Genomic DNA, 27,777 nt, shown 5'->3' with positions numbered 1-27,777 from the left:
CTCTGTCACAACAACAACGGATGGGTTAATGTCGATATATGGCAAAACACCACTTAAGTGTACACAGGATTTAGCACCAAACTGTTGACCTGGGTTATTGGAGGAACCGACAAGACAAGACGTCACAGATCTCTCGTCCAATCGAAACACGGACATGGAAACCTGTCTTCCATAGGACACACTATCTGCTCTCTTGTATAAGGGCAATTATGGGAATGAAGATTTAAAGATGAACCGAACAAAGTGAAATAATAATCATAAATTTATGATGTAACCTTGTGTATACTTTGCCATGTGTCCAGAATGTTAGTAAGACGCGCTGAGATCAGGGACTGTTAGTAGGGCCACACAACCTATAACTTTAATTCGATAAATATTTTCAATAACAGTAAGGACATTACATCATATCAGCAATAGGAAAATCACAATTCAGTGTGTCAAATAGGTTTGTCCATTTGTAAGTATATTTGTTTACAAAAGTCAACTTGTACGACGGTCATAGATAATGGACCACCGTAGTGGTCATGGTTGTTATCTGTGACAATGCCGTAGACAAATAGTTCAGTTAATGAGTACTTTAAAACAAATAATATAGTATATGTAATAAGATAAAATGAAAAGGGAGTCTTTTATTCATAACTAATACGTTAGCTTCGTAAAATATAATATGCATTAAGCTGCGCGCCCACAGTTCCCTTTTGCCAGTGGTAGTTCAAAATTTCTTTTATGTTAAAATTTTCCGCAAATAGTAAGTTTTAGCCTAAAATAAGCATGAAGCGTCAGAAACGGGTTAAAATCTGTACTAACGATACCTCATTCATCCCAGTACGATTAGTATGTATTGAGAAAAACGGATGAGAGATAATACACTCCTGGAAATGGAAAAAAGAACACATTGACACCGGTGTGTCAGACCCACCATACTTGCTCCGGACACTGCGAGAGGGCTGTACAAGCAATGATCACACGCACGGCACAGCGGACACACCAGGAACCGCGGTGTTGGCCGTCGAATGGCGCTAGCTGCGCAGCATTTGTGCACCGCCGCCGTCAGTGTCAGCCAGTTTGCCGTGGCATACGGAGCTCCATCGCAGTCTTTAACACTGCTAGCATGCCGCGACAGCGTGGACGTGAACCGTATGTGCAGTTGACGGACTTTGAGTGAGGGCGTATAGTGGGCATGCGGGAGGCCGGGTGGACGTACCGCCGAATTGCTCAACACGTGGGGCGTTAGGTCTCCACAGTACATCGATGTTGTCGCCAGTGGTCGGCGGAAGGTGCACGTGCCTGTCGACCTGGGACCGGACCGCAGCGACGCACGGATGCACGCCAAGACCGTAGGATCCTACGCAGTGCCGTAGGGGACCGCACCGCCACTTCCCAGCAAATTAGGGACACTGTTGCTCCTGGGGTATCGGCAAGGACCATTCGCAACCGTCTCCATGAAGCTGGGCTACGGTCTCGCACAGCGTTAGGCCGTCTTCCGCTCACGCCCCAACATCGTGCAGCCCGCCTCCAGTGGTGTTGCGACAGGCGTGAATGGAGGGACGAATGGAGACGTGTCGTCTTCAGCGATGAGAGTCGCTTCTGCCTTGGTGCCAATGATGGTCGTATGCGTGTTTGGCGCCGTGCAGGTGAGCGCCACAATCAGGACTGCATACGACCGAGGCACACAGGGCCAACACCCGGCATCATGGTGTGGGGAGCGATCTCCTACACTGGCCGTACACCACTGGTGATCGTCGAGGGGACACTGAATAGTGCACGGTACATCAAAACCGTCATCGAACCCATCGTTCTACCATTCCTAGACCGGCAAGGGCACTTGCTGTTCCAACAGGACAATGCACGTCCGCATGTATCCCGTGCCACCCAACGTGCTCTAGAAGGTGTAAGTCAACTACCCTGGCCAGCAAGATCTCCGGATCTGTCCCCCATCGAGCATGTTTGGGACTGGATGAAGCGTCGTCTCACGCGGTCTGCACGTCCAGCACGAACGCTGGTCCAACTGAGGCGCCAGGTGGAAATGGCATGACAAGCCGTTCCACAGGACTACATCCAGCACCTCTACGATCGTCTCCATGGGAGAATAGCAGCCTGCATTGCTGCGAAAGGTGGATATACACTGTACTAGTGCCGACATTGTGCATGGTCTGTTGCCTGTGTCTATGTGCCTGTGGTTCTGTCAGTGTGATCATGTGATGTATCTGACCCCAGGAATGTGTCAATAAAGTTTCCCCTTCCTGGGACAACGAATTCACGGTGTTCTTATTTCAATTTCCAGGAGTGTATATAGGATAACTCTGTGAGAGCACTGTTCGCAGAAGTCAGGCATTTAGATTAGAGCCCGGTATGAAAAGCACTTTTAATATCCCAGGAAATTTCAAATCAGCGGAAGATAGAGCGATTCATTCAGATTTACGTCTATTGGAAAGTTAAAAAAAAAAAAAAAAAAAAAAAAATTCTACCTTCTGTTGGATTGAACAACCCGAGGCTTATTTCCTCAAGAGTAATGCCATCTGTCCAGATTGAACTACGACTGTTTCTGGGCAAATGTAGCTGCGGAAATTACGGCGGCTTCATAAATAGATCTTATTAACTTTCCCCGTACAAATTTTATTACTGTGTCCACGGAACTGGCTTCATTTGTGCTGAGGCTGCAGTCCACGTGGGGGCGCCGTTAGCTCTTTGAACATCGTAAAATATCACAAAGTCCTGCAGATTGAGCTAACATGTCGTCCCTCTAAGTTGTCCCAACGCAGTGCAAGTCGAGCGTCGGATATTGATCAGGCACTTTTGGCTAAAACAGACTGCTGCTGAATGTGCACATTAGCAGTGAGATGAGAATTAAATTGAGGCAATACCTCTAGATTTTCGGTTGTAAGAGAACATCTGCAAACGGCGTTTAACGTTTCTTCATTGGTTTTCCTATCCTAAATATCAGTAACTGTCTTGTTCATAAGTGTCTTTCCGTTAACTTTGACAACACTGACAGCTTTTTACATTTTAACTGAATTTCTTTGGCTTTTGGGGAAAATATTTCGATGCCGTTCTGTGGTAGTCGTTGAAGGCTTTACATAGTTGTCGTTTAAAAGGCAGTCATGTTTCCTCCAGTATGACTATGTCAATAGTCACATGCTTTGTTTCTCGCTTAGTATGGAGCAGTCTCTGTTTATTTATAAGTTTCTTTACAGTGACAATGTACAATTGAGTGTCCCTCCCATCATGAACTGTTCTATTAGGTGGACATCCGTCAAGTGTATTTTTAAACTTGAGACACAGATCTTTTACACGTTCCCCTCCGTAGATAAACGTTCCTCACTGAAACACGACACTATTGCTTCTTTACCAGTTTTTTGAACATATTAATTATTCCGCTCCTTTTAGTTGCCCTTGATTCTCGAATAAATCTAACTAGCATGCATAAAGCAGTAAACTATGGACAACAGTAAACCCCATTCTTTAACAAACCGTACTATCATGTATAAAACAGCTACAAACGTCTAATAACAAATCAGTTATTGTATTAAATACGAGGGTCATTCAGAAGTTCTTCATGCTGTAAGACAGAATTTAACAAAATAATTTATTTTAGATAGTACTTTTACAGGCCATCTTGATTATAAGAGCTTCGCATCGTTTTTTCCAACTTCTGTATTCTGGACTGTGCACTTTCATTGTTGAGCTGTCTTGATTACTCGGGTCATTTAACTGGAAGCTTCATCAATTGTATCAAAATGTTTTCCACGGAGTTGTTTCTTCAGTTTGGGAAACAATTTAAAGTGTGGTGGGCTCATGTCAATACTATATTGTGTGTGTAGAATTATTTTCCATCCAAATTTGTCGAGCTATCTCTCATTGGTATTGTAATATGCTGTCTTGCATTCTCGTGAAAAATGAGGACACCAGCTGCAAGCACGTCGGGCGCTAAACATTTTCTAGAAGCAGCTTGTAGTACGCGCCTATTATAGACTTCTAATTGGGTGCTCTCTTTGTTTCTATTATTCAATCAGCTCCTACTTTGCTTGTTGGCTGCACGACTCAAAGTCTCGTATCCAGTTTCCCTGAAGTGCAACAATCCTGTTGTCCTTCTGATCGATAACATTGTAACAATTTTTCCCATTTGGCAGCAACTTTTCATTAACAATAACCTCGGAGATGTTGTCTATCCTTCGGTTTTTCTGAGTGCCTCGCCGACTTTCACAGCACGAGCAGACCACCGTGATATTGTGCTACGAAAACACTACTCTATTCCCGCACACTTCTATGAAAGAGTTGTAAATTTCCTTTGGGTTCTTTCCACGTCGGGATCCGATTTTCGTGTAAGAATGCTGATTATTACGTGTAATACGACCTGACTCGATTTCAGCATCAATTTTAAAACAAAATTACTCAACATGAAGCCACGAGACTTAGTAAACACAAATATTGCCCTCACTTCTAATGCATCGCTAACAATTGACATGAATTTAGCTTGATCAAGCAACTTTAACGATTCCGTATGCGCAGAGAGCTAGAATTTTGTAACGACCCTCGTCTTTGGTTGCTAGACATGCTAAAAAGGGAAGTTTATAATAGGTACGAAATTCTGCATAACGTTTGTTGGAAGTAGCTACATGATCTCATTACGAAACGCGGGATGTATGTAGTCTGCGTAATGTGCTCTTCATTTTAAGCAAGAGGAACTTTTTCTTGCATCTCAATGTTCATGACGTCATGTCTCCTGGACTATGTGCCTTACAGTGATAGATACAGCTTTGCGAAAACATCCAGTAATACAAGTAGATACTGTCCGAAAAGTGTGTTGCGAATAGACGTAGTGCTAATGAAGTGATAGATTAAAACCTCACACCGGAAGTTGAAGTTTTACTGCGCACCATACTAAAGCGAAGCCAGACTTTCACGCATCGACATGAGTATGAAGTCATGTATCCTGAATTGGGTGTCTCATAATGATATATGTTTGCAGATACTTTCAAGGTTAATATTCATACTGCCTGGAAACTGTTTTGCCAAGAATGTCGAAGTTCTAATGGTTCAAATGGATCTAAGCACTATGAGACTTAACGTCTGAGGTCATCAGTCCCCTATATTTAGAACTACTTAATCCTAACTAACCTAAAGACATCACACACATCCATACCCGAGGCAGGATTTGAACCTGCGACCGGAACAGCAGCGCGGTTCCGGACTGAAGCGCCTAGAACCATTGTCGGTAGCAAGAAAGTAATAAATTTATATATGTCTAATTCTGAATCTTTAATGCTTGAACAGCGGAAATGTAGTAAGTGAGAAACTTATCCCTGTCATCATCGTGTGGGGAGGGATATTTTAGCCAGGAAAAGATTCGTATAGATTTTAAATCATGTACAAAGATTGCTAGAAGTCGATAAATACTACCATTCTCAAATAATGGATGAATAAATTCGAGATATTTGCAGGCCGTCATACATGGTGCCTCGAGACAAATATATAGTTTCTAAATCTAATAACATGCCTTGGCACTAATAGTGACAGATCATTCCCGGCGCCGCATCGCATGTGATAAGCTGCGCGTACGACTATACAAAATGAAAGTCTGACACAAACTAAAGGAACACAATAGAGTTACGCGAAGAACCTTCGGTTTGTGCTTCCTGACTTCTCTCTGATATCTTATGGGTATACTTCAAGAGTAAAGCGTGCTCAACACGTCCTCATACCGCGGCTGAACTCAAGGGAACGATACACACTGCTGTGTAGGAGATACGATTAAACATGCTGAATCAGATGATGGATGCCATCGATCGACACCTGGAACAAAAATACAGAAAGTAACGACGACGATCTGTACGGTGATACTTTAACAACCAAGTAAAAGGCGTAAATGACATATATTTCTCTTTGTTTTCAGTACGTGTTACAATAAATGTATCAGATTGTTTAGGTTCAGTCCTTTTTATATCCACCCATTCATTCTTCCGTATTCAATATTTTTTCTGCTCGCACTTAGTTTTGAGAGGAGGTATTTAGTAAAATGTCGCCCGTCATTTTGTCACGCCAACCACTTACAAAACTGAAATTTTCTCAATTTATTTTTGGATGATTAGTCTCCTCTGACGATCATTAGGAATCTCACTTACTACCAAACTGAAGTTTTTTTCTAAAGAGTTAGTTTACTTCTGGGGGTCAGGTTGATGGTCGATAGAAAAATCAAATTAAAAATCAAATACTTCCGTTAGATCTTTCTGATTGGTTGAACGCCTTTTCTTTGAGTCATCAATCTTCTGCTGTGATCCACTACGAATGGCTCTCCTGTGCCACCCTCAGCGTACCACTTGCAACTAATCGTCCCAGTTATTTGCTGAATGTACTCAAATCATTTTTTTATCTCCTACAGATACCTCTAGTGCCATGGAAGTTATTTCATGATGTCTTAACAGATGTCCTACCACCATGTCCCTTCTTCTTTTCTGTGTATCCCATACATTCCTTTCCTCGCCGTTTCTACGGAGAGCCTCAGCATTTCTTACCTTATTAGTCCACGTAATTTTCAAAATTCTTCTCCAGCACCGCATTTCAAATGCATCGATTCTCGTCTGTTCTGGTTTTCGCACAGACCGTGTTTCACTACCATAGAATGCTGTGCTCCAAAAGTACAGTCTCAGAAATTTCTTCTTCATATAAACACCTGTCTTTCATACTAGTAGGCCCCTCTTCGCCAGGAATAACCTTTTTGCCAGTGCTAATCTGCTTTTGATGTCTTTGTTGCTTCGTTCTTAATGGTTTATTTTGCTGCCTAGGTAACAGAATTCTGATATTAATTTTTCGCTCTTTTCATTTCTGCTACTTCTCATTATTTTCGTCGTTCTTCGATTTACTCTCAGTCCATATTCTGTACTCTTTACACTGTTCATTCTGTTCTTCTTCACTTTCACTCAGAATAGCAATGTCATCAACTAATCAGATTACTGATATCGTTTCATTTTGAATTTAAATTCCACTTTTGAAACTTGCTTTGATTTCAGTCATTGCTTCTTTGCTGTACAGATTGAACAGTAGAAGCGAAAAACCACATCGCTATCTTATGTCCTTTTTAATCTGAGAACTGCGTTCTTGATCTTCCACCATATTGTTCCCTCTTGGCTCTTGTACATATCGTATATTACGTGCCTCTCCCTTCGGCTTACCCTATATTTTTTAGAATTTCGAACATCTTGCACCATTTTACACTGTCGAATGTTTTTTCCAGGTCGACAAACCTAATGGACGAACCTTAATTTTTCTTCACATCTTCCCTCCATTATGAACCGAAACGTGCCAGTGTAGTGCATTTATCTTTCCTAAAGCTAAACTGATTATCATCTAACACACCTTCAATTTACTTTCCCGTACTCATGTATACTGTGTTTGTCAGCAACTTGACTACATGAGTTATTAACCAAATTTTGTTATAATTCTCGCACGTGTCGTCCCTTACTGTGTTCGAAATTGTTGTATGATGTTTCCCGAAAGTCGCGTGGTATATCGCAAGCCTCATACATTCTGCACACCAGTATGAATAGTCGTTTTGTTGTCATTTCCCTCAATGGTTTCAGATATTCTGATGGAATGTTATCTATGCCTTCTGACTTATTTGACCTTAAGTCATCGAAAACTATTATAAATGCTGCATGTAATAACGAATTCCTTATCTCTTCACTCTCGAATCCTGTTTTTTCTTCTATCACGTAATCACGCAGGCGCTCCCCCTCATACAAGACTTCAGTGAACTCTTTCCATCCATCCGCCATTTCCTTTGCATTTAACCGTGGAATTCCAGTTGTACTACTAAGATTATGGCCCTTGCCTCCATTAGCTCTGTGTACAAATGCGTAGCGTTTCTCTAGATACACAACACATACACGTAACAGAGAATCTGGCCGTCAACGGTATATTCTTCTTCAATATTTACAACAGGCTGCCAACTTTATGGTAACTGTTCGATCCCGCGACTGTAGAAATCACGTAGTTTCGAGGCGAAGAATTCGACAAGCCACGTTAGGAGCCCATTTTTATCAGGAAAGGAAGTTCCTTGAAGGCTGTTCAATAGACATCGTAAAAGGTTGAAATCTGAGGGCACAAGATCAGGTGGATAAGGTGGGTGCTGAACGACTTCCCAATCCAACTCCTGTAATGTGTGCTTTGTTAGTCTAGCAGAATTCGGCCAGGCATTATCCTTGAGTAGGTTCCCGCAGTCTTCCTGATCGTTATCCTAGGATTGAGTCTGCAAAATGTCTCGGCTGTTGACAGTAAATATCAGCACTGACAGTTACATCTCGAGAAAGCAATTCTTAGTACACTACATCGGCGCTGTTCGACCAGACGCGTAATGTAATCTTCTGTGGATGCCCATCGATGTTTGTATGGTGATGCTGAACCATTCCTTTATTACGTTGTATAAAGCCCATCTCGTAATGTCAACCGTTGCAGACTTCTCAGTATATCAACGACTTTCTCGATCTTAATAAACGAATCCTCCGATTTTCGTGGGATTGGTTGAAATATTTCCAGTAATGCGACATATAAGGAGAATCCAGTGTGACGACAGTACTGAATAAGACGTCGGCCGGGTGCTTTGTAACCCACTTCCTTCGTCGATGAGTTGAATTTTCGTACGATTCTTCAAGTGAATCTCAGCGTAGCATGTTGTTTTCCTACAAGTAATTCCATGTGGTCGTGGCATGTAAGATCCTTCCTAATGCCTACTGCTATGTACATTATGGTTAGTCAAGTTTCCACAAAAGTTGATGTTTCCTGTAATCGAGCAGCGATGGATCTCTTGGCCTATTTATACCCTTCTTCTTCTTATTTTAGTGTTCAACACTGAGGATGATTTGCAGCAGAGCGCAAATCCTCTCTTCTGTCTTCCTTCTTCTTGATTTCCACGTATGTGTTACATCCTACGTCATTCATGATCTGTTGCATGTATGATATCGTCGGCCACCCCCGCCGATTCCTTCCCTCAGTAGCTCCTTCTGCTATTGCTCCAATGATGTTGTTGTGTTTTAGGATGTTTGTCTCATCTTTTTTGGAAGTGCCTCCACAGAGATCCGGTTTCCTGTATTCATCCAAGCACCTCTTCATTTGTTACTTTGACTCTCCATCTGATCTTTATCATCATTCTATAGCACCACATCTCCAGAGCTTCTAGCCGTCTTCTCTCTTCTCTTCCCGTTGTCCAAGTTTCACATCGGTATAGAGCCACACTCCAAACGAAAACTTTCATTATATGTTTCCTTATTTTCAGACATGTTCTTGCTGGCGAGTAGACTCTCTCTCCGATTAAATGCAATTTTGGCCTGTTGTATTCTGCTGGTAATTTCTTTCCGGCTTCTACCATTCCTTGTGATTTTGCTTCCCAGGTTGGTAAATTCCTCTATCATTTCCAGCTCCTCTCCTCCAATTCTCATTCTCAGAGTTTCATATTCTGCTTGTGTATTGCATACCATCACTGTTGTCTTTTTTTTAATCTCAGTCCATACTGATTGCATAGAATCTTTTCCATTGTTTTTAGGACTTCCTCTAGATCATCTTTTGTCTCCGTGACTATAGCAATATCATCTGCATAACGTAGCGAGTCTATCTGCTGCCCATTAATTTTGATCCCCTCCTCGGTAGATTCTCGAACTTGATCTATAGCTTCCTAGATGTAAGAGTTCAATATAAGAGGAGAGAGAGCACATCCTTGTCTTACCTCTTTTTTAATACAGGGCTATTACAAAAGATTGAAGCGATTTCATAAATTCACTGTAGCTCCATTCATTGACATATGGTCACGACACACTACAGATACGCAGAAAAACTCATAAAGTTTTGTTCGATTGAAGCCGCACCTCAGGTTTCTGCCGCCAGAGTGCTCGAGAGCGCAGTGAGACAAAATGGCGACAGGAGCCGAGAAAGCGTATGTCGTACTTGAAATGCACTCACATCAGTCAGTCATGACAGTGCAACGACACTTGAGGACGAAGTTCAACAAAGATCCACCAACTGCTAACTCCATTCGGCGATGGTATGCACAGTTTAAAGCTTCTGGATGCCTCTGTACGGGGAAATCAACGGGTCGGCCTGCAGTGAGCGAAGAAAAGGTAGAACGCGTGCGGGCAAGTTTCACGCGTAGCCCGCGGAAGTCGACGAATAAAGCAAGCAGGGAGCCAAACGTACCACAGCCGACGGTTTGGAAAATCTTATGGAAAAGGCTAAAGCAGAAGTCTTACCGTTTACAATTGCTACAAGCCCTTACACCCGATGACAAAGTCAAACGCTTTGAATTTTCGGCGCGGTTTCAACAGCTCATGGAAGAGGATGCGTTCAGTGCGAAACTTGTTTTCAGTGATGAAGCAACATTTTTTCTTAATGGTGAAGTGAACAGACACAATGTGCGAATCTGGGCGGTAGAGAATCCTCACGCATTCATGCAGCAAATTCGCAATTCACCAAAAGCTAACGTGTTCTGTGCACTCTCACGGTTTAAAGTTTACGGCCCCTTTTTCTTCTCCGAAAAAAACGTTACAGGACACGTGTATCTGGACATGCTGGAAAAATGGGTCGTGCCACAACTGGAGACCGACAGCGCCGACTTCATCTTTCAACAGGATGGTGCTCCACCGCACTTCCATCATGATGTTCGGCATTTCTTAAACAGGAGATTGGAAAACTGATGGATCGGTCGTGGTGGGGATCATGATCAGCAATTCATGTCATGGCCTCCACGCTCTCCCCACTTAACCCCATGCGATTTCTGTCTGTGGGGTTATGTGAAAGATCCAGTGTTTAAACCTCCTCTACCAAGAAACGTGCCAGAACTGCGAGCTCGCATCAACGATGCTTTCGAACTCATTGATGGGGACATGCTGCGCCGAGTGTGGGAGGAACTTGATTATCGGCTTGATGTCTGTCGAATCACTAAAGGGGCACATATCGAACATATGTGAATGCCTAAAAAAACTTTTTGAGTTTTTGTATGTGTGTGCAAAGCATTGTGAAAATATCTCAAATAACAGAGTTATTGTAGAGCTGTGAAATCGCTTCAATCATTTGTAATAACCCTGTATTTGCATCTTGTTCCTGTGACAGTTCCTAATTATTGCCACCTCATTCTTTTAGAAACTCAGTATCACATGAATGTCTTTGTACTTCATTCCACTTTTCATCAGTACTTTGAGGATCTCTGGCCAGATAACTTTATTAAATGCCTTTTCCAGATCTACAATAACAATATAAGTCACTTTGCTATTCCGTTATTGTTTTTCGATAAGGAGTCTCAGGGCAGAATCGCTTCTCTTGTCCCCCATCTCTTCCTGAAACCAAACTGATCTTCTGTCAGCATATCCTCCACATTCTCTTCAGAATTATTTTTATGAGAATTTTTTATGCACGTGATATTGGGCTTAAACTTCGGTTCTGTTGAGATTTTGTAGCTCCTGCCTTCCTTGGTATGGGAACAAAGATGGATTTCTGGAAGTCTGAGGTAGCTCTCCTGAGTTATAGTTGAATCTAATCAGTGTAAGCAGCATTGTTTTCATGCTATCACCAGCGTTCTTTATTAGTTCTTCAGTGATGTCATCAACACTCGTTGCTTCATTGTCCTGTACTTCTTTTAGAGCTTTGTCAATCTCTTCTTGCAAAAAGTCACGTCCCTTGTCATCTTCGTCTACTTGCTCTTCTCTTCCTACTACTTCCTCCGAAAAAAGGCGTTTCATCATAGAACTCCCTAATGTATTCTTTCCCCCTCTTCACCATGTCTTCGCCAAACAGCAATTTCCCCTCTTTATTATCCATTGTGACTACGAGTGTTGTTTTACCTTTGTTAAAAAATTTATTTGCTCTTCTGTAGGCTAAATCAGTTTTTCCGTTTTGCATTTTTTCTTCTACTTCCCAGCACATTTTCTAAGAAAATTTTCTTTTCCTTTCCTAGCTTCTCTATTGACTAAATTCCTTAGTCATCTGTATTCATCTTTTCCTTACTCATCAGTTGCGTTATTGTATGATCTACTGTTTTTTATAGTCTCAATAACACGTGCTTTAATCCATTTCCGCTTCTTTTGGGTTTAGTTTTTCCAACTATCTTTTCTGCTACTTTGTATACAGCAGATTAAATTTGACCTCAGTCTTCATTTACTCCACCATGTTTTAAATTTTTAGTTAAGTTGTCCGTGTCGGGAGCATAGCGCTTTGCCAGTCCCTCGGTTTTCAGCTTTTCTACTTCCCATTTAAGTTTTACTGTCTTCTTCTTCAAACATTTGAATCGGAGTGAGCTTTTCCCCAGGTTATGGTCACTGCCTCTGTCTGCAGATGGGTAGCTCCTGCCATCTTTTACCTGGTTGTTAAAACGTGCTTTCAGTAGAATGTAATCCATGTGTAGTCACCTCAGGTCTCCAGGGGCCTTACACGTATATCTTCTTCTTTTGTGACGTTGGAAAAGTGTGTTTACAACAACTGATTTATGCCTCGAGCAGAACTCGATTAATCTATCTCCTCTTCCATTTCTTCTTCCAAGTCCATATTTGTCAACAATTCATTCCTTCTTCAGCCACAATCGCATTCAGTCTCCCATGGCAATCAGGATTTCATCTCCCTTAACATTTCTTCGCATATTTCGTCAACGATAGCATCTTCTTCTTTGGGTGTTGGCATGTGTACTTGTATTATCACAGTGTCCTTTGGTTTAGTTTCACGTTTGACTGGCATTATTCGAGAGCTCTGTTCCACATGTCCCTTGACACGTGAGACATAGTTTTTCCTCAAAATTATTCCTACTCATCCCATTCCTGGTCTATCTTGGTCAGTTATGGTGTGAATGACTCTGTATTCCTCAGACCAGAAACTACCTTGTTGGGGCCATCTCATCTCCGATATGCCTCTGATATCGATTTCCAGTCGTTCCATTTCAGTTTTTAGGTTTTCTAGTTTGCTACACTGAACCAGTGTAGTTGCTATGTTAAAATTGGGATTCTTTTCCTTCACCTTGTCTGTATCTTTTTTAGTCCACACCTTGAGATCCGATTTATGCCCAACACATTTGATTTATTTTCCTTCACTGCCAATTGTATGACTTGAAGTTGGGTACTAACCTAAGCTTATAACACCATGAATGCTGACAAAATACACTGAAATCGTCAAAATGTAACTGAATGCAGCATAATACGCATCATTCAGATGTAGCCTGTCCAAAAACTTTTACAACGTAACGTATTATATGACAGAAAAATAATATAAGTATTCACGGAGAGACGTGTAAAGTTGCAGTTACAACTAGGTTACGGCAACAATGTGCCATCACTGTTATCTTTCCGAAAAGGGTAGGCGAAAATGTCATATAAGGCGTAGTAACAGTGTTGTGAGAATAAACAGACCACAATATCAGGGAAATGGCACGCACGGAGTCAATTTGGAAACAGTGGTCGGTGCAACGTACGGCTAATTAACGTAATGTGGTGTTACGAGTGTACTAACAGCACTTTAGGAGTTGCTAAAGTGCTTCTAACACAAATTACACTTCGGTTGTCACTGTAGCGTGTTAACCGAGTTTGGACATCATTTTAGGACTGGTTGGGGCGGAACTCGTACGTGGGCACCAAATTTCACTTCTCAGCACGTTAGTGGCTGCGTTCACGAGTCGACTACCACCTGAAATACTGTTCCTCATACTTACCACACACATCTCAGTCTTATCAATACTATGGAGGAAATGCTGTTCTTTTGTATTTTTATTCCACAAAAGCTGCTACTTATGGGCGTTTCTGTAACATTACCTTTCCGTACTGATTTCGAACAATGTTGATTCTGAAGCGGTACCTGTATAAAATAAAGCAATTACGTTGTTGCATATATGGAGGTATACAATTGTAGGTTGTGTGGACAATGATTTGGTAGTATCTTAACAATATTTATGTACTGTGCCATTAATTTTCTTTGTTCTGTTTATAATGTAGCTCTGCAAATGACATACTATCGATATATTTTTATATCAGAGATATACCATTTTATTAAGTATTAAATTTAGGACTCTTTTGTACGCTGCGTTATCAGTGCATTGAGAAAAATTTATCAAAGGTTTCAATAGGCTTTCTTAGGTCGTTATTTAGTTGGTTAATTTAATGCGTGCTGTTATAATTCTATTCAGCTCAACTGCACTTTTCATAATTGCAGTATAGATTGCTTATATTGTTTTTGAGACTTATTGAAAAAAGTATTTTGCAACGACTGATGTATTTGAGTGGAAGCAGGAGCTCGAAATACCTCGATTCTGACAATTAGTTTCAAAAACTTTCATGATTGCCCAGATGAAATCCAATGACAGTTATGTAATCCTATGGTCAAACGGAATAGTTTTATTTACACAATGATAAGATTTTATTCTATTTTGGCAGTTTAGAGATATTTTGGTTTTTGTATGTTTGTAGCCCTTCTAACCCCTTTCAGCCAGGATCAAACAAAACATTATAAACAATTTGTATGCTACCAGAACCGGCAGTTTATGAAGGATTCTCTTCCTCATTGGGATGCACTGAACTTTCTGTATTACTTGTTGTTAACATAACTGAAACTTACACATTACTTGAGTCATAAGACATAATTGTGATGTAAGGCCTGTCTGACGCCCTGAGAATAACGTCACAAGCCACTAGAACAAAAACAGCACCCTTAGTTGAAAGAGTGAGATTTTGGCAATTGCTCTTGTGTGGTTGCTTGTTGTGGTAACAGTCTTGGCTGACCTTTAGCAGACGACGTACGTGCTTGTTTTTCCAATGTGCCGTTCCATTGCTTTTGCCTATGGTGAAGGTGGCAACACTCACTCATTGAAGCAGAAAGATATTTCAGTGCATCGATATCACGTTGTTGATTATGTACAGAACCATAATAAACCACGATTATATAATGGTTTTGTCATTTACAAAGTCAAAAGATCACTTCGTACGTACACATGAGGCCGTGGACCTACAAAGCTGGTCAGCAAACGACTACCAAGTAAATTAAGTCACGGAAGTTTTGGATTTGAGAATCTACAATATTAGTATGGGCTCGAAATAATGCCGTTTACAATGAATTACAAATAAATCTCAATGATATTCAGATGTTTTTCAAATGATTTTGAATGTCTATCACCTCTGGAATGTTCATTTAGCTCGGATCTTCTGTAACATACAGAACCGAAAATGAAAGAGCGTGGCTGCTGTAGAGTGCCACTTCTCTCTAAGATGCATAAATAGAGCGATTCATTCCACTGTTTTAAAACAAAATGTTCTTTGTGTCCTGTAGTAGAATAAACTTTATTGGCTTTCTTTTAAGTTCGTGACTAACCTAGGTTCCGTTTTCACTCTCTCTCCTATCAACTGGATGACTTTCCGATACTAAGACCGATGACGATTACTAATCTTACTGGCTCATCCATGAACTTTTATACTTTCCTTAAAACGCCTCTTGAGGGGTAAAACGTGGCATAAAGCCGACTTTAACAGGCAAAAGAGGGAAATCACCGCCTGTCCTACATTTTGGTGCTATGTTTTCAGTCTCAACCACGCGTTGTTCTAACACGCATCTACACATCTTTCGAGTTTACACAGTTTGTCTTCCTGATTATTGCAGTTTCCAAAAGAGATATGGTAAAACCTTTGACAATACCTTGATTAAATGAATATTCATGACGAAATGAGCAGTCATGAACATTTGCTGGAAACAAAGATATTACAGAAGCGAAGAGGAGACAACAAAGCAATTTCTTAGATGTTAAAAGACCATTTTCTCGTGTGTGAATACACTCTGTCCAGTCACGTTAAACGGTTTACTATCTTTGGCCCAAAAAAGCATATCTTTGAGATTTTTTATTTGGATATGTTATAGATATCAATGTCAAATTTGGCCAAAATGTTTATTGATAATTCCATTTGAAAAAAATAGGGTTTTTCATCGATTTTTCGACTTCGTCGGGCAAGTAAAAATATTTATAGTTGATGGATCGGAATGAAAGTAGTACAACTCCTAGACAAGTTAGTTATCTTCATCGGAAACAAAGGATCATGCCAATCGGTTCAGTAGATTTGAAGTTACTTATCCACGCGATAAAATAAAGGTCATTTAGAGGAAAACGCGTTTGAAGTTTTGTCTACATATAAATGCAATGTTATGCAACGTACGTTCAATCTGCTATTCCGGGTCCATAAACTAGTCCATCATCTTCATCATAGAGGGCGTTCTGCTCGATTTGGGCCGTCCTGCGCTGCTCCAGAGCCGCTCGTGCGGCCTGTGACAAGCGGTTTTCGGCCGCTTGAATCCGGTGGTCGTCCGAACTCCTGGCGAACTGCGTCGAATAGAGTCCCAGGGTGATGTCCATCGTTGTCATGGTCTTCAGAACTCCTGAGTACCCTTCGTTGAAGCTGCTCACTGCCAGGAAGGTCGCAATCTCCACAGTCTTCGCACCAGAATGCAAATGCTTGGGGGCTAACTTCCATGTACAAGCGTTCAAACTTTCATTTGAATTTTGTGTGTTTCCTCCCAAGTACCGGTGCATTAACTCGTCCTATGAAAGAAAAAAAAAAACTGGTGCGTGAATAAGGCAGATTTCAGGCACGTACACTTTTTTGTTCAACCACGAATAACAAACATTTCCGTTCCATATTCGGATAAATCGTATCAAGGGTGGATTATAAACTCTTTTATGGATCCAAAAATGCAATTTTAAAAAATCGATTTTTTGAGCCAGAAGATGGTAAACCTCCCCTTAATGCGAATACTTGTCGAAAGCCTTAATAACCACGTTTCGCAGTGCGGAACGCTGCTAGTCATGGAGGAAGATGAAGGCTCTCGAAGGTACCGACAGGGATTCGGATCTATGGCGATTTCAGTGCTGGGGCCATCTGCGCTGGGTTTCTCGGCTGAGGATCCATGGTGTGAAAAGCGCAATAGAGGTGGTGCCACACATTCTCGATGCAGTTTAAATCCGGGAGTTGGTGGCCAGAGCAGTACGTTGAACGCATCCTGGTGCTCTTCGAACCTCGCACTTACACTGCTAGCTGGGTGATATGTTCCATTATTCTGCTGGTAGTGTCGTCCTCCCGAGGAAAAACAGGATGGAAATGCCCCCAAGAATAGATAAATAGTTGTATTGATCCACTGTGCGTTCCGTAACGACGAGATCACCTAGGGAACGAACGCCACGAAAACATTCCCCGACTGTAACGCTTCACCCTTGTTTGCTTTCAGCTGTTTCAAGCCGCTTATGGAGCTTAAAATGTGTCTGGTTGAGCTTAAACTGTTAATTATCTGAATATATCTCCTGTTGTTTACGGTACTGGCATGCAAATTCCAGCTTTCGTCGCCGATGAACAGCAGAGAGATGGGTACATAAATCTGGGGCCGGCTGCGGGGGCCCATTCGTAGCAGCGTTCGCTGAATGGTAGTTGAGGAGACTCTGTTAGTAGTCCCTAGGTTCATCTGGGAGGTCCGTTGCTCAACAACTGCAAGTCTATTTGCCCGTACACATTTCCGTAGCCGTCGTTCACCAGTGTCATCTTAGGCATGTGGTGCATCACTATTGCGACGACATGTGTCCTGCGTAGCTCCGCTGAGGTACACAAACAGTTTACAAAGCTAGCCGTTTTGGAAATGTTCCACCTCTAACCTGTAAGCCAATGATCATCCCCTTTTGGACGACAGACAAATCGATCAGTTAACGCATTACCACAACGACACGCCTTATGTACCCTCCATTACTAGCGCTGCCATCTGCCATGTGTGAGTGGCTGCCGGACGTCGACTTCGGACCTAGGCTGTGTTCATGCGAATGTAACTGAACCGTATAAAACGACGAAACCTATCGTTCAAACATAAATGACAGTGATCATTTTGAGATCTATTCATCTGAAACTAGAAAACTGAAAGTAAGCCAGGATAACCGTTTATAAAGTAGGAAAGTCCATTAGATGTTTCGAGAGGCAGGCCGAGCTATATAAAAACTGTCGGGGTGTATTGTGTAGTTAGCAGGCAGTAACTGTAGAATCGGTCGGAGAAGTCAGTGACTTCGAAAGTGGACTAGTTGTTGGATGTCACCTGAGTAAAAGATCCATCTTGGACATTTCGGCTTCTCTAATTCTGTTCCAGTTGCAGTGCTGCTGGTGCAGTGCTTATAAAGAGGAAAAGTGAAGAAACAACCAAAGGCAAAGGATGTCACCTGAGTAAAAGATCCATCTTGGACATTTCGGCTTCTCTAGTTCTGTTCCAGTTGCAGTGCTGCTGGTGCATTGCTTATAAAGAGGAAAAGTGAAGGAACAACCAAAGGCAAACCAAGACCAGGTAGACCTCACGTACTGACGAACATGGACCATCGGGCTATGTGGAGCATGACTGCAAAAATCGCACAAAGTCTGGTTAAGTAATCGCTCATGTGTTCCACAGCACCAACAGCAGTGCAGATAGTACGGTGGCTATCGTAAGAAGTCAAACGAGTGACGTAAAATGATCGAGCAGCTGTTCATAAATGCTAAGCGACGCTTGAAATGGTGTAAAGAGCGACTCCATTGGATAGTGGATGACTGCAGAACAGCAATTTGGAGTGATGAATCACGCTGTACGCTGTAGCAATCTGCAGTGCGGTGGAAGGGTTGTTTGACGAAAACGTTGTCTGCCATCATTTACAGTGACAAAGGTGAAGTATGGAGGAGGACATGTTAGGGTATGGGATGCGTCCTTCGGGATTAAGGTGTGATCCTATTACTACGCTTCATAAATACCTTCAACAGCATACACTATACGAACAGTTAGGAGAAACAGCTCGTTTGTTTTGGCATGACAATTCATCCTTTCGTAAAACATAATGTGTGAGGCAATAGTTTTTGGACCATATCTGAAGTAGACAGGTGTGGCACGAGTCCAACCTGACCCAATGGTACACCTTTGGGATAAGTTAGAACGTCAGCTTCGCTCCAGACCTCAGCGTTCCACTTCTTGATGAAGATTGGGCTGCCATTCCTCCATACATATTTGGTCACCTTACTGAAAGTGTTCCCAGCAGATATCAAGCCATCATAAGGAAGAAGGCTGGATACACCCTACAATAATGTCCACTATCAAAAGTCTGGACAAATATACATCCACATCTACATCTACACTCCGCAAGATACCTCTCGGTGTGTGAACGAGGGCACTTTGTGTGTCACAGTTCTTCCCCTTTACCAGTTCCTGTCGCGTATGTTTCGCGGGAAGAACGACTGCTAGTAAGCCATCGACTGTGATCATATCTCCCTAATCTGGTTTTTATCTTCTTGGCTTCTTCGCTTGATATGCGCAGCAGGAAGCAATACATTTATTAAATTGATGTACAGTCGTACTCAAAAGTATCCGAACGACGTGAATTGCATTTCGCCTGATTCGCAAACAACCCACATAACGCAGCTGTTTACCAGGTTCTCTAATCGCCCCTCCGTACAGTCGTTTGACTATTAATAATGGTTCCGTCATCACCAGAACACTACTCTGTATCGCAATAACTCAAGATTTAAAGTAATACCAAGGTACTACAAATATCAGGGAACATCTTATCACAGAGAAGACGGCCCTTAACGCTTGTAAGCTGACATTTATTACAATAAATGACATACCTGAATTGTTACCACTCCCACTATTACGCCAGATAGGTAATTCACGTACTACGTTCCACGTATTCCTGATTTCCTCTTCAATGTAACATACCGTACTTATTATTTAACACAAAATGAGATTAAAAATTCAAGTTATTCACGAGCAGCTAGTTGAGAATATGTATGAACTTCAAATGACACGACGAACCGTCTCGTTCTGCATATGGAATCAAACCCAGGTCATGCAGACTAAGCAAAGATTTCGTGACTGACGGAAACTAACAGTCATTCCTGATTAGGCGTACAGAGAGTTAGCAAATATCCCAGCACCCTGTTAACGAACTACGAGAGATGTTAAATATTTCTTCTTAACAAGTAACTTACTTGAAATGCCGTGAGGTAAAGCTTTGTGTTGGACAGGGATTCGAACCCATAACCTAATAAGATAGATATCGAAGCACAATCAACTGTGACATATCACATTTTCTCGGCAGTAGCTAGATGTTTGAACTGAAATGACGAGACGAAACATTATTTTTTTCCTTCCCACGACTCCAACCCGGCACCTATCGCTGTTATATTCTAGAGAAAACGAACGTTAACTGTGGGTTCGTTGCACCAGCAGCGACATTTGAGCATGTTTGAACTAGAAATAATACGACGAAGAGGTCAGTGCTGACTGGGAATAGAGCCCCAAACATATCGTTGTTGACTACACACCAAGATACGTCAGCTATCGAATTTTTCTCCACCAGCAGCTCGGAATAACATCTTGAACTTACAGCGATCTCGTAAATAGTTCTGTGTCTCACTGGGAGTCAAAAACGTCAAATATCGTTAGTGCTGACAACGAATGAAAGTACATTAAAACTCGAAATTATTATCCACCAGCAGGTAGGTGTTCTCATGCTAGATCTTGATAATACATAATGAAATCTTTAGTGCCGGGCCAGGATTCGAACCCATTCACGCGCAAAATTTGGAGATGTTGAGGAATTTGCAGTTTTGAACAAACAACAAATTGTAGCCGAGCTGTATTGTCACGAAGGGAACAACTTCCGCGTTAAGGGTGGTCTGAGTTGCATTCCCAGTTCAGAAGCAATTTTATCGAGATACCGAAGATCAGATAAAAGATGGAATAAGCGTCCTGTGAGCCTACATAACGTTTGTTTCGTCACTAGAATAAATAACTTGTATAAGAAAGGTTACTGGTAATAGAGTTTCTACATGTCGCCACTCAAGACTTTATTGTGGCTCAACCTAACGTCTACTTGGTAGAGAAGGAATATCATTTTTAATGTGAATTTCAGGCCACAATGCCATTATATCTTCTTCACTTGGTGTAGCCAGAAGAGAATGTAATCTGTCTCTCCCTATCTAAAATCACTGACCGAAGTTGGAATCGACCCCAGACCATAGATATATGAACCTCTCATCAGCCCAATTTTTTTATTTTATTTTATTATTTTTATTATGTTTTTTTCACCAGGAACAGGGTAAATGAACGAAAGATCTTTATTGGTAAAAACTTAAATACAACAGAAATGCCATCCTTCCGGCGAATATAACACAAGACATTATACTCGTACAAGGCGAGCAATTTAAGAATAATAATACTGATGTAAGATAAGAGGTGTGAAGCAATATACATCTGGCACCATCGAACTGAGCGGGGGTGACGTAAAGATCGCATGTAGGTAATTGTTGAAGAAGGCGCGGTAGCGCGGTCGGTGTTCGACTTCACTGTGGGCGGTTTGTAAGTACTGCCAGAAATCAAGGCGTGATTTGTCGCCATCGTTATACATGTAAGTGATCGTCCATCTCTTGACCCATACAATCGCATGATTTTTTGTGGTGGGGAAATAAGTATTCTCGGGATGGATAAATGTCCATGGGTCAATTGAGTCCGGCGGAACGCGGAGGTAACAGGCAACGAACTGTCGGGCAAGTTTCCAGACGTCACTGGTGGCAGCACAAGTCAGTTGATGGACATCGTCATCCACAAGGTGGCAAATGGAACAAAGTGGAGAGTCCTTTAGACCGTTGGCGTGAAGACGATGATTCGTGGCGAATTTTTCATTTCCGACTTGGTACCATGTTGTCCGGACGTTGGAGGGAAGAAAAGGCTGGTGGATGTGACGCCAAACCGTGGGCCACCGCGTGGACGGATGTCTCAGTTCGATATTGTTGCTGGATACGGAACGAAAGAGTGGGGTGTAAAAATCTTTAGGTCGAGGAGAACGCGTGGTCGGTAAGTGTGTGTGAGCATAACTGAAGTCGACGATGGAATCAGAAATGTGCATCAGATGGTGCTTGATGTGTCCGACTGGTACTGGTGGTGTTATGGTCACGGGCACAAGAATTTCCAGCAAGCTGCGCGTAAGGGAGGTGCCCCCGTGCCACTGCTTGTGCATGGTGGACATGTACGAGGACGCCGCTCGGAGTCGCACATTGACAATGCCGAGGCCCCCCACTCGCGGGGGAAGGGTGAGCGTGTCGTAGCAGACCTTAAAGAGCGTAACGGCCGTAAGGAAGCATCCGAAGGCAGCCTGGAGGCTGCGTCCAATAGTTGATGGCAGTGGGAGGACCCGTGCAATGGGGACCATTCTGGACGCCACATGTTAATTCAGGTATTGGACACGTTCTAAAGAATCGAGTCGTCGGAGAAGACTTTGTCGCACCGTCGTGCGGATGGTTTGGAGTGCACGCCGAAAACTGATGGCAGCGGAGCGGCGCATGGTGGAGGTGAATATAATACCAAGGTTCAAATGGCTCTGAGCACTATGGGACTTAAATTCTGTGGTCATCAGTCCCCTAGTACTTAAACCTAAGTAACCTAAGGACATCACACACATCCATGCCCGAGGCAGGATTCGAACCGGCGACCGTAGCAGTCGCGCGGTTCCGGACTGAGCGCCTTAACCGCAAGACCACCGCGGCCGGCTAATAATACCAAGGTATCGTAGTTTTTGTGCACACGGGAGAGGTGCTAAACCGTCGTGTGAGAGGCCGCGTCCAATGGGCATCGCCGGGGATTTAGCCACATTCATGTTACTGCCCGCTGCAGTGCCGTACGTTGATATCAAATCAAGTACCGTGTGTGTTTCACTACGTGAGCGGATCAAGAGGAGGAGGTCGTCCGCAAAAGCACGACATCGAAAACTGTCCCGTGGTCTAGAGGTAGCGTCTTTAATTCATAATCAAATCGTCTTCGGTTCCGGGTTCGATCCCCGCCACTGCCTAAATATTGAGAAATAATCAGCATTGGCGGTCGAAGACTTCCGGCATAAAAAGTCAGCCTCATTCTGCCAACGGGCTTGTCAAAGAGGGCGGAGGAGCGGATAGATGTTCAGGGCACTGTCTTGTCTTAGGGGTGGGAAATTGCCCCTAAAGGCGGAAGAATCAGCAATGATCAACGACATGAGGATGCAGAAGGCAATGGAAACCACTGCATTAAAGACACGTAACGTGTATCCACAGGACATGTGGCCTGTAATTGAAGAAGTGTCATGATCATCTCTCCATTGGCAAAAGATTCCGGAATAGTCCCCCATTCGGATCTCCGGGTGGGGACTGCCAAGGGGGTGGTTACCATGAGAAAAAGATTGAATCTGAAAAGGGAAATGCAAAGGCTCAATCTAGATACTCCAAGGTGCGTTTTCGCCAGTACGCTTTCATGCGACCATAGCGTGCGATGCATTTTGTTATCTGTGGTTTCGCAGACTGTAGCCACCACATGATGCGTGTTGGATATCTGGATTGCTTCCGAAGACAACGCTGCCATGTATCATGGATCTCCTGTTGCAGTACTGCGTCCTCCAAAAGTGACACGTTTAGCTGCCATACGCCCTTCCCAGGAATGTTTTTTGTTTAGTGTGCTGCACGGTTATATGAAATGCGCAGTGATCCGAGAAGTTAAGAGGCCAAATTTCGCAGTCAGTTACATTATGAATAAAACCTTTCGTTACATACAGCCTGTCTAGTCTGCTTGCCGATGTACTGGATACGTACGTGTATCCTCTGGTGTGCGGACGAGGATGGCACCAAGCATCTATCATATCTAGTCCGTTAATTAACGTCAACAGCTCCTCACAAAAGTTGAAGTTTGGGACTTGATCTTCCGGACGCAATACGCAGTTAAAATCTCCACCCAAAATTATGTGCAGTCGAGGATCCGTTATTAATGGGACAATTTCGTCCCGGAACAGGTTGCCCCTTGCTCTTTTTCCCCTGGATCCAGAGGGATCATATATATTAACAATAAGCAGATCATATATTTTTGCAGTGATGCCTCGTCCAGATTCAAGTATTGCTTTTGCTGTACATGGTATGCCGTGTTTGAACAATATTCCCGTTCCACATTCATTGCCTATGTTTAAGATCGCCTCATATCCGTACACATCCGCTATTTTGGTCGTAACTACCTCTTGTAACATCGCTATGTCAGTGTCGGCGGCATATAAGTAGTCCTTCCAGATTGTAACTTTACTTCCGAAACTATTCTGTTTACATTGAGCGTGGCGATTTTATACGCCTGCGTCATTCGGTAGTCCAACTAAGCGCATTCAGTGTCGTCAGACCATGCTGTCCCCGTATCAGGTCCACAGCGGCCAACAGTGTCCATTGGTTCTTCAATTGGAGGGGCGAGGTTCATCTGTACATCCTCATTCGGGTTGGGGATGTCTGTTTTAAGGATTTTTTTGGTACGGAAGATTTTTTTTTCCAGTTCTTGAATCTCTTCAGGGCTCTGTTTTCGTGTTTGCCGTTTAGGTTTCACCGGCTGCTGTCTGATGTTGTCTTCCTCAGCATTCTTCATATCTTCTAAGTGGGTGGTGTTTTGAGCCCAATTGTCAACCGGGCTTTTGGTGGATGATGGTGTCAATAGAGATTTCGGTTCACTATGAGGTTGCTCAATACGGGATGATTCTTGCATGTCATTCTTTACGGCGGAGGAATCGGAGAATTTGCTGTGGCTCCCAATATCTTTTTGTGTCTGTTGTGTTGAAACCGTTACAGCTTTCACGATTTCCTTAGGTTCGGGTGGTCTAGCTTCTGTTGTGTCAGTAGTGGTAATCTGGGCTTCTTCTCGGGTTGGATGGTCCTCCGAATTCACATCAGGGCTTGGGGTCAGGACTTGGCCGCGGGCAGCCGTAGCGTAAGTCGCCGGCAGCGCAGTCATAGCCGGCGGTCGCGGCGCCTCGCCAGCCGGCAGCTGCGCCACTCGCCGCTGTAAACACTCAGCGCGGACGTGGCCGGGAGAGTTGCACGCCGCGCACGTCCTCGGCTGGCCGTCGTATATAACGATACCCCGGTATCCACAGACGCTGATGTATGACGGTACATGCTTGTGCAAATCGACCTTTAATTGTCTCACTCCGTTGAGAACTTGGAATTTGCGTGCGTTGGACCACCGTTCAGCAACATTGCTGACAACTTTACCGTACGGCGCTATCACTGCGTTTATATGTTCCGCCGGTACTTCGAATGGTAGTTCGAATATCCTGATCGTTCGTATTGCAAATCCTGCATGTGTTACGGTGACTTCGCCTACGTTTCCATCACAATGTTTAAACTTCATAATTCCTCCGCAAGACTCAACTATTTTGTCACATAATTTTGCATTCCTCAATTTCACAAATACAACACTGCTCACTATCGAAATATGCATTCAAATGACATCCTCTGAATCAACTTTCACTTCATATTCCAAGCAATCTTCGATTTCGTGTAGTTCAGGTCGGGCGTAATTACGATCAAACGAGAAATTTAAAGTATCTTGTCTGTTTAAGTGGGCCTTCACGAATTCATATTTCAAATTTCAATATGCGTAGAATTTCTGCAACGATGCAAGAAGCACTGCGACTTACCACGACGAGCACAGCAGACCGCGGCGCACGAAACTCAGCACACGTCCGTACAGCACGGCTGACGCGGTGAGACTGCCCCACTGAGCTGCCGAAGAAATATGTGTCTTAGCTTCCTATTACGAGACGAATAGTGACTAGAATCGTAAACCGCTATTTAAAAGACGAGATTAGTTGCAATTTCCACGTGCAACGACTTTCCTGGGCTGAAAACCGTAAATTTACAACCTTTTGTTACACCTCAAGGGATAATAACTCAGATTATTCAATGGAAATGACAGGTAAAATCAAGTGAACTTTGAGGCTTAATTCCGTGCACACCAGGTAGTAACTCGTCGATCACATTGTTGCCCAACATACATTGCCTTGTTTCCAAATCTCAGTTACAATTCCAGCAAGAAGAAGACAAACCGATGTGATCCTACAGCAGGCTGGGAAGTGACCATAGCTGGTGTTTCTAAGTCGCTCTGCAACGACTTGGAATACATAATGCGTCTGATTCGCATTTCTGTAACTTGGTTTTGGGACTGGAGCATAGTTACTAATAATACTCAGAACTGACTGCAAACCAAGTATCATAAATCAGTAACTCTCATAGCTGTTTCTATATTTCTTTCGTAAGTGTACTGAAAACTGCGAAATTCATTTACAGACGTTTTCGTGCATCGCCGATAGTCGAGCACAACAAACAAATAAAAATAGAAAAGGAATGTGTGTGTGTGTGTGTGTGTGTGTGTGTGTGTGTGTGACAGTGAGAGAGAGAGACAGAGAGAGAGAGAGAGAGAGAGAGATAAAAATGAAAAATAATGAGAGAGAGAGAGTAAAAAATTGCAAAGAAATTGAATCATGGTATGTTACGAAATCTTTCATTAAAATGAGACGTTCCACATCATTACGAAATATCGTATTCGTGATCTATGAAACAAGAATTAAACTGATGTAATCTAATCTAATCATATCATAAACCGGGACTTCTGTCAAGACCCTTTCATCCATGTTAATTAACGATGAAGTGCATGATGTGAAGTTCTGTAACAGAGATACGAACCCAACACGGTTCTTTCCTTTTCTACGGACTCCTTTACATGTTAATATGAAACATCAGTAATTACTCGTAGATTACATTAAAACTAAAGTAATTGATGAAGACGTTATTTGATTACAAAAACGCTACGCCTTTCTTCATTTATTTGCGAATTCCTTCCCAGCACCTATTGTCCCTGTTAACGAACTACGAGAGATGTTAAATATTTCTTCTTAAGAAGTAACTTACTTGAAATGCCGTGAAGTAAAGCTTTGTGTTGGACAGGGATTCGAACCCATAACCTAATAAGATAGATATCGAAGCACAATCAACTGTGACATATCGCATTTTCTCGGCAGAAGCTAGATGTTTGAACTGAAATGACGAGACGAAACATTAATTTTTTCCTTCCCACGACTCCAACCCGTCACCTATCGCTGTTATATTCTAGAGAAAACGAACGTTAAATGTGGGTTTGTTGCACCAGCAGCGACATGTGAGCATGTTTGAACTAGAAATAATATGACGAAGAGTTCAGTGCTGACTGGGAATAGAGCCCCACACATATCGTTGTTAACTACACACAAAGATACGTCAGCTACCGAATTTTTCTCCACCAGCAGCTCGGAATAACATCTTGAACTTACAGTGATCTCGCAAATAGTTCTGTGTCTCACTGGGAGTCAAAAACGTCAAATATCGTTAGTGTTGACACCGAATGAAAATACATTAAAAATCTAAATTATTATCCACCAGCAGATAGGTGTTCTCATGCTGCATCTTGATAATACATAATGAAATCTTTAGTGCCGGGCCAGGATTCGAACCCAATCACGCGCAATATGTGGAGATGTTGAGGAATTTGCAGTTTTGAACAAACAACAAATTGTAGCCGAGCTGTATTTTCACGAAGGGAACAAATTCCGCCATAAGGGTGGTCTGAGTTGCATTCCCAGTTCAGAAGCAATTTTATCGAGATACCGAAGATCAGATAAAAGATGGAATAAGTGTCCTGTGAGCCTACATAACGTTTGTTTCGTCACTAGAAATAAATAACTTGTATAAAATGAGACGTTCCACATCGTTACGAAACATCGAGTTCATGATCTATGAAACAAGAATTAATCTAATATAATCTAATCTAATCATATCATATTGATGACTAGCCATGAAGAGTCATGAATTACCGAAATTTTTGCTAATACCAGTAACCAAATCTAAACTTGAAATTGAAAGACGACAGTTTTTGTAATAAACCGGGACTTCTATCAAGACCCTTTCGTCCGTGTTAACTAAC

This window comes from Schistocerca americana, chromosome 5 (genome assembly GCF_021461395.2).
Source record: "Schistocerca americana isolate TAMUIC-IGC-003095 chromosome 5, iqSchAmer2.1, whole genome shotgun sequence".
In the NCBI taxonomy this organism is placed as follows: Eukaryota; Metazoa; Arthropoda; class Insecta; order Orthoptera; family Acrididae; genus Schistocerca; species Schistocerca americana.
Note: the sequence above shows the minus strand (reverse complement) of the source record.